This window comes from Hylobates moloch, unplaced genomic scaffold (assembly GCF_009828535.3).
Source record: "Hylobates moloch isolate HMO894 unplaced genomic scaffold, HMol_V3 SCAFFOLD_13, whole genome shotgun sequence".
Taxonomy (NCBI): Eukaryota; Metazoa; Chordata; class Mammalia; order Primates; family Hylobatidae; genus Hylobates; species Hylobates moloch.
Genome location: NW_026652288.1, coordinates 8162408 through 8170403, shown reverse-complemented (window position 1 = coordinate 8170403; position 7996 = coordinate 8162408).

Below are 7996 nucleotides of genomic sequence, written 5' to 3'. Positions count from 1 at the left end.
AAGCAAAGTGGCAAGGGAGTGCTCGTCAGGAGTGTTTTGAAGCAGTTTTGGCCCATGTCACTGTCCCTAATAGACTGAAAGCGAACGAAGCCAAGAGGCTCAGCTGAACCGTGGCCAGGAAATTCAGACCCCAGCCTCTTTTCTGAAGCATATGCATGAGACATTATTTGTAGAGAAAATCAAACCCTCCTGATTTTGGAACAAGTTGGTGGGAATTGTTAGGATCAAGCTGCAGCGAGACAGTCAGTGTTCTGAGGTAGATGGAGAGCCTTAGAGCCAGTGCAACCAGGTGGTGTGGATGGTGGTGGCAGTCAACTGTGGGCTCTGCTTTAGGCTGAAGGCAGATGGTATGAGTGAAGGCTGTAGCAGAGAGGACACAGGTTGGATAAAGAGTAAGCTTCCGAGCCTGTGGGAACAGGCTGCTGAGTTAACATCATCATCAGATATCTTCAAGAAAAGGCTTGACCGTAGACTAACATCTGAGTGCCCACTACGGGATAGATGTGTTCATTTATTCATTAAATTTGAACATCAATGCAGTGGTAACTACTAGGATAGTAGTATGGGAAACGAAGACAAAAGATATAAATTTGTCAGTGAGGCATGACAAATATATACATTGCAGTGTAGTATGGCAAGTCCTAAGATGAGAGGCAAACTTGGGTGCCAGGAAGCCTGGGGCTCAGGCCTAACCCAACCTGGGGAGCACTGGTATGGGCAATAAGATAAGACTTCCTGGGGAAGACGAGTCTTAGGAGATGGTAGGTGTGGTGGGCAATTCATTCATTTTTTTTTTTTTTTTGAGACTGGGTCTCACTCTGTTGCCCAGGCTACAGTGCAGTGGTGCAGTCACGACTCACTGCAGCCTTGACCTTCTGGGCTAAAGCAATCCTCCTGCCTCAGCCTCCCCAGTAGCTGGGACTACAGGCATGTGCTGCCATGCCCATCTAATTTTTAAATTTTTTTGTAGACGCAGGGTCTTGCTGTGTTGCCCAGGCTGGTCTTGAATTCTTGGGCTCAAGTGATCTGTCTGCCTTGGCCTTCCAAAATGCTGGGATAACAAGTGTGAGCCACCATGCCTGGCCATGTTGGATAATTCTAATAATAATTCTAACAGTGATGACAGGTAAGCAGATAATACTGGCCATGCCAGGGACTGTGGTAAATGCGTCAGATTGCTTCTCTTATGCACTCCTTACTCACAACAGCCTTTGGAGGTGGTTGCTCTTACTTGGCAGTTTGAACCTAGGTAGGGTGTTGAAGCAGAGAGAAAGGGCAAGGCAGGAACAGTCAGGGGGCATTGAAGAGCTGCACCCACCTGGTCTGGCTGCTATGATGAGCATAAAGGCCAGGACCTCAGGCCAGGCCACGTCCCAAAGGACTGAGGAGTGTGGAGCTGACCCTGTGGGCAGGGGTGCTTCTGATGGGGTAAGCTCTTGAAGGGAGTGACCAGTGGTGATTTTGGAGTAGGTGGGTAACAAGGCAGGATTCATTCTGTAGCAAGATCCCTGTGTGAAGGGTACCTTGTTGGGAGGGAAGAGGAGGAACAGTCAGGGAACCAGAATCGGTGTGGGAGGGCACGTCAGGGTACTCCACTAGCCCCAACCTTGTCCTGATGAAGACACTGAGGCTCTCAGTGTAGACCTCGGAAATAAGCAGGTATGTTGCAGGATTCCAGTGCAACTTTCTGGACTCGGAGGCAAGCAGGCTTTCTACCATGCCATAGACACCGAGTGTGACCTTTTGTCCTCTCTGTTTTGTGATTTTTGTCTAAATCTTTCCATCCAGCCCCTCGGGCTACAATGGGTCTCTTTCAGGGTCAGAGAAGAGAGAAACCCTTCCCTCTGAACTTTTCCTCTAAGTTCCGCTTCAGTAGGCATTTGTGGGCTTTGAATGGATAACCGGGCTCCTGGCTTATGTGGCTTAGCTGGTGGTTCTGAAAACAAATCAGCTCCCGAGTGTGGCCCGCCACGGGGCTGCTGCCGGGGTCCCTAGAGGCCTCTGGTACACAGCAGACAGCCGCTGCTTTCTCCTCGTCTCTCAGACGCGGTCTAGGTGGCCCTCTGCTTTCTGCAACCCGGATCCTCCTTGTTGCATTTTCAGCCTGCAGAACTGAGCTGATTCACTTTTATGGAAATACACATTTTAAATATTTAGTTGCTCGTGGAGAGTTGTTTAAAATTACTTGAAATTGGAACTTTTCAAATTGGAGATGTTTGAAAATCTTTCTTAAACTCTGAAAATAAGTTTACTTCTTGGCTAGGATGCGAGGGGAAGAAATTTCATCCCAGACGATCATTATCTTGAAAAGTGAAGAAGGAGTCAGTAGCGATCGATGAGAGGGCACCTTGCTCACTGGTCAATGTTGGGCAGTTCTCCAGGAGGCCCTGGGCTCAGGGCCCGGCTGCCCTGACTGCTGGGACCTGCCCAGCGGCTACTTGGCTTGTTTTGGTCTGCGCCTTTAAAGAAAGTCCTGGGAGCGCTCAAGTTGCCTCCTCCCTTTTTCTTGAAATGTACACTAATGCCATTAACTATCAGATTCCTCCCCACACACCTTCCTTTGATAAGCCCAGGTTATTCTGGCCAGCACTATTTGGCCATTGTAGAGGCCGAGCATGAGCTTCCGGCAGGATGCACAGGTATCCATAGCCTGTCCTGGTCAGTGCCCAGCCCTGGACCACACACATGGCTCGCCCTTAGGTAACAGAGACAAAGGGTGTTGAATAGTACTCAGTGAGAAGACAAGCTTCCAGCTCCTGAACTGAAGCATTAAGTTTAAAATGTTTTCACTTTCCGAAAGGTAGAGATTTGTAGGCGGAAGAGTTTGCTGGACACCAAGATGGGAGTGAATGAGCCTTGTGTTGAAACCACCACCTTCCTGTTGAATTTGACCCCCAGTGTTGCAGGTGGAGCCTAGTGTAAGGGCTCCTGGGTCCTGGAAATGGCTCCCTCATGAATGGCTTGATGCCATCCTACAGTAATGAATGGGTTCTTGCTCTGTTAGTTCCTGCAAGAGCTGCTTGTGAAGAAGAGCCTGGCACCTCCCCTCTTGCTCTGTCTCTCTCTCTCTCTCTCTTTTTTTTTTCTTCTTAATTTTTGAGACAGGGTCTGGCTCTGTGGCCCAGACTGGAGTGCAGTGGCACAACCTTGCTCACTGCAACCTCTGTCTCCCACGCTGAAGCCATCCTCCCACCTCAGCCTCCCAAGCAGCTGGGACTACAGGTGCATGCCGCCATGTCTGGCTAATTTTTGTATTTTTTGTAGAGACAGAGTCTCACCATGTTACCCAGGCTGGTCTCGAACTCCTGGGCTCAAGCAATCCACCCGCCTCAGCCTCTCGAAGTGCTGGGATTCCAGGCGTGAGCCACCATGCATGGCACCGTCTTGCTCTCTTGCTTCCTCCCTCACCATGCGGTCTCTGCACACACTGGCTTCCCTTCACCCTCCACCATGAGGGGAAGCAGTCTGAGGCCCTCTGCACATGCAGATGCCCCATCTTCCAGCCTGCAGAACCCTGAATCAAATATACTGGGAAAAAAAATTCTCCAGTCTCATGTATTTCTTTATAGCAACACAAATGAACTGAGACAGTCCTCATGCTGTACCTTGGATCCCTAGACTTGTTAGTACCCTTTGACCTGCAGTTCCCCATCCCCCCTACACTGTAACTGCCACTCTACTCTGTTTCTATGTATGTATCATCCTGCCTTTATTTAAAAATTTGGCATTTTCTTCATCATGAATTATTTTTTAAAATTTTAGATTCAGAGGGTACATGTGCAGGTTTGTTCCGTGGATATATTGCATGATGCTGAGGTTTGGGCTTCTAATGATCCTGGCACCCAAGTAGTAAACATAGTAACCAACAGGTAGTTTTTCAACCCTTGTCCTCCCTCCCTCTCCTCTTTTTGTATCCCCAGGGTTTACTGTTCCCATTTTGTGTCCACGTGTACTCAGTGTTTAGCTCTCACTTATAAGTAAGAGCATGTGGTATTTGGGTTTCTGTTCCTGTGTTAATTCGCTTAGGATAAAGGCCTCCAGCTGCACTCATGTTGCTGCAAAGGACGTGATTTTATTTTTTTATGGCTGCATAGTATTCCACGGTGTACACGTACCACATTTTCTTTTTCCAGTCCACCACTGATGGTCACCTGGGTTGATTCCATGTCTTTACTATTGTGAATAGTGGGCCATGGATTTTTGCATTAATTTTGATTTCTTAAATATTGCATTAAAAGATGATTTCTCTTGATCACTGAGTTTTTTGACACCTCATAAATTCTGCATTCAAGGTCTCACTGCTCTCAAATCATCGCCCTGATCCTGGCCCTGAGGCTGCTCCACTGTGCCTTTTGATGTCAGCATCACTTAGCACAGGTTCGGCACTGAAGTAAAGGAGAGAATCCCTCCAGGAAATGGGACCCACACAGCCCGCTCTTATTCCACCTTTCCAGGCTTTTTCTCTTTCCACACAAAGGATTCCTGTCTCTGGGTCCCTGGGTCCTGCTGCCTGTGACCCCTCTGCCCCATCTCTATCTGGCGAATCTCCTCCTCCAAGGGCCTGCTCAAATGTGCCCTTTGCTAGTAGCCTTTCTAATTGCCCCTCTGAGGACCTCCCACTGCATCTGTGTGCCCCTCTGCCCAGCCCCAGTGGCTCAGCTTGGTACCATTCCCCACGGCTCGTCTGCAGCCATCTTCCTCACAGAAGGCAAGCTCTTCAAGACCCCATGCTTTATTTATGCCATGCATGATTTTCTTAGTGTGTGTGGGTGTGTTGGTCATGAGGGGCATCCATTGAATGATTAAAATAGTGTTATCGGATGCTTAAAATGTTTTGCTAAGTATTAATATACCATGAGTTTGAAAAAAGTAACTGGCCACAGGTGTGTCCTCTCCTCTATTCCTGTGTTTCCTGGGACCTTCCATGGGTCCCTTTGTGGGTCCCTTCCATGAGTCCACCAATTGCCAGTCTCTGGTTGGCTGCTTGTGGTGGGGCCAGGGAAGAGTAGAAAGGTTATGGCTGAGATTACAGGAAATTTGGAAAACCAAGGTCAAAATAGGAAGTCTTGTGGCTGGACGGGGAGCAGGGGAAGGAGCTAGGGGAGGTTCTTGGAGGGCACCTCCTCTTCCCCACCCCCTGTAGAGCTCATTCAACAAATGTTGGTGACCAGCTTCTGGGGTGAACTGGATTGGAGATAAAGGAGTTGTGCTGTCACATTAGACAGGAAGGAGGAGCCGCCAAGAAAGGCTGGGACCTGAGGGAAGGAGGGTGCCAAGGGGAATGAGTGAGGGGTGGCATCTCAAGGCACGCAGTGCCTGGATAGGGGAGATATTTTGACAGAAAGGAGGAAAGTGGTAATTATGTGACATTTCCCTAAAAAGTAGATCTTCAGAGTGATCTGTATGTGTGCATGCACATATATATACACACATATTATATATATTATATACACACACAATATACACATTGTACACATACATATACACATGCATATATAATATATACACATATATACACATGTTATACATATACACATATATACACACATAATATACATATACACATATATACACATATAATATACACATACACATATATACACATGCGTATATGTTGTATATGTAATATACCTATACACACAAGTTATACACATATACACACATATATAATACACATGCTATACACTCATACACACATGCATATAATCACATATACACACATACACATACACACAATATACACATGTACACTCATATGTATATACACATGCATATATAATATATACACATGTTATACACGTTATACATATGTACACGTTATATGTACACATATACATGTTATACTCATACATATATACACAAGTGCACATACACATATATACACATGTACATATACACATATATACACATGTACATATACACATATATACAAATAATATACACGTTATACACATACATATATACACATGCATATATAATATACATATATACACATGTTATACATATATAGTATATAGACACATACACACGTCATACACTCATACATGCATATATGTAATATATATGTTATACACATGTAATATATACAAATACACTCATATATACACACATGCATATATACATACACATGCTATACATATACACATAAATATATACACATGTACACATGTTATAATCATACATATATACACATGTATATATACACACGTATATATACACACATGTTATACCTATACACATATATACATGTTATACATACATATATACACACATGCATATATAATATATAGACATATATACACATGTTATACTATACACATATACACACATATGTTATACACTCATATACACATATAATATGTACACATATACATATATAATGTATCTAATGTATAACTTATATGTTACATATAAAATATATTTTATGTATAAAATATATATTATGTACAAATTATAATTTTTAATTTATATACATATGAATATATACATTTATATATAAACATATGTATATTTTTTCTTTAAACTCAGGTCAAAGAAATAGGAAGTTAAATGTTATGGGAAGACTATTGGTAACTCCAGCCAAAGTAACTTGCTAATATTTTTAGTTTTACTGCACTGGAATGCTTAAGGAAGATAAATGGGTTTTATTCTGAGACTCCAGTGCACAGATTGACTATTATGTGCTGGACTTCAGAGAAGCAGTGAGCAATGATTTAGGGAGGTCATAAAATGGGGAAAGCAAAAACCAAAACAAACACTGGCAAATTGGAATCCAAGAGATGATTGGGGCCTGCTAAGGATGGTTGAGTTATCTGTTACTGTATGACAGAGCCCCCACCCCCTGCCCAAAATGTAACAGCCTGGCATAACAGCCACTTCAGGGGTTGGTGTGTGGGTCAGCAATTCGGGACAGCCTGACCTGCTAGAGACCAAGAGGCCTCTGGGGGCCTCAAGGCAGCTGCTGGGGAGCTGGGCCATAAAGGGGGCTCTCTGTGTGGACTTTTATCATCCCGAGTCCACCCTGGGTTTCTGTACCTGACACCTGCCTTCCAAGATGGAAAAGGTAGAGGCTGCCGTCATCCCACTGCCTCACTTTGCTAATTGCAGCAGCCATAGCAGCCACAGGCCAGCCCAGATTCAGGGGATGTGGATCCCCCTGGGACGGGAGCAAGGGCAAAGCTATGCTTCCTACAGCTAAGCCCACAAAGGGGATCTTTGGAAAGGGGATTTCCAGAGGAAGGCGGCTGTCAATTTCACCAGAGAGAATTTGGGGTCCTAAGGGGAGGTCTGAGATGAGGGTGCACATTTTGGGTTTTTCATGGGGAACAGGGGAGTCGTGGAGTTGCATGGGGCCATGTCCCCCAGCAAATGCCCCTTACATGTGCACAAGGGGTGCTGTGCACCATCCTCCACTTATAGGTCTACTGCCTCGCTGTGCAGGACATGAGTGACTGGAAGGAAGCTCGTGGAAGGAAGTTCTCTGGACTAGAAGGATGCGTGCAAGGTAAAGGTGGAGAGACCCAGAACAGGCATCAGGGAGCCTCATCCCTTGGAGGAAAATGTGTCCCCAAGAAGCTTCTAGGCCCCTTAGGAGGCAGTGGCTCTGAAGTCTAGGCAGGGCCCTCACTGTGTTACAGGATCTTTAGGGTGTTGCTTTTCTGGCCAGAAACCTCTGTGACTGGTGGCGTCTTTGCCTGAGTTCTTGTACGCAGACAAGTGGAGGGTGTGCAAGACAAGCTTTACTGAGTGTTAGGGCAGCTCTGAGGAGGCTGCAGGGGGCAGTTCCTCTCTGTAGGCAGGTAGTCTTGTCCAGTGTTCAGCAATCAGCAGAGAGGAGGCTCTGGAAAGTGTGGTTCCTCTCTGCAGGCAGGTCCCCATTGACTTTCCAGCTCTCAGCAGAGAGGGTAGATTGTCTCTGCAGTTGGTCCTCCAGTGCCCGGTCATCTCTCCATCCTGTCTGTCCTCTGCCCTGCTCTGGCTGAGCCTGGGGTTTTTA